This window comes from Centrocercus urophasianus, unplaced genomic scaffold, assembly GCF_019232065.1.
Source record: "Centrocercus urophasianus isolate 14NV4802_14NV808 unplaced genomic scaffold, USGS_Curo_1.0 seq_107, whole genome shotgun sequence".
Taxonomy (NCBI): Eukaryota; Metazoa; Chordata; class Aves; order Galliformes; family Phasianidae; genus Centrocercus; species Centrocercus urophasianus.
Genome location: NW_024884220.1, coordinates 30,030 through 30,247, shown reverse-complemented (window position 1 = coordinate 30,247; position 218 = coordinate 30,030).

Sequence of the window (218 nt, the reverse complement as noted above, 5' to 3'; positions counted from 1 at the left end):
TGAATCAAAATGTAATCCAGTGTTGTCAGATTACTGTTGAAGCCCAGATTGTAAAAGTAGCTTTGTTATGTTTGAGACAGATTTGTAGGTTCATGGAAAAAATGACCACAGACCGTGGCAAAACATGAATAACTGACTTGTGCATTACTGGACCTTCCCTTGCTAACAAACCATGCTAGGAGCAAAACGAATTTATGTGAACGGGGTGGGGAAAAAAA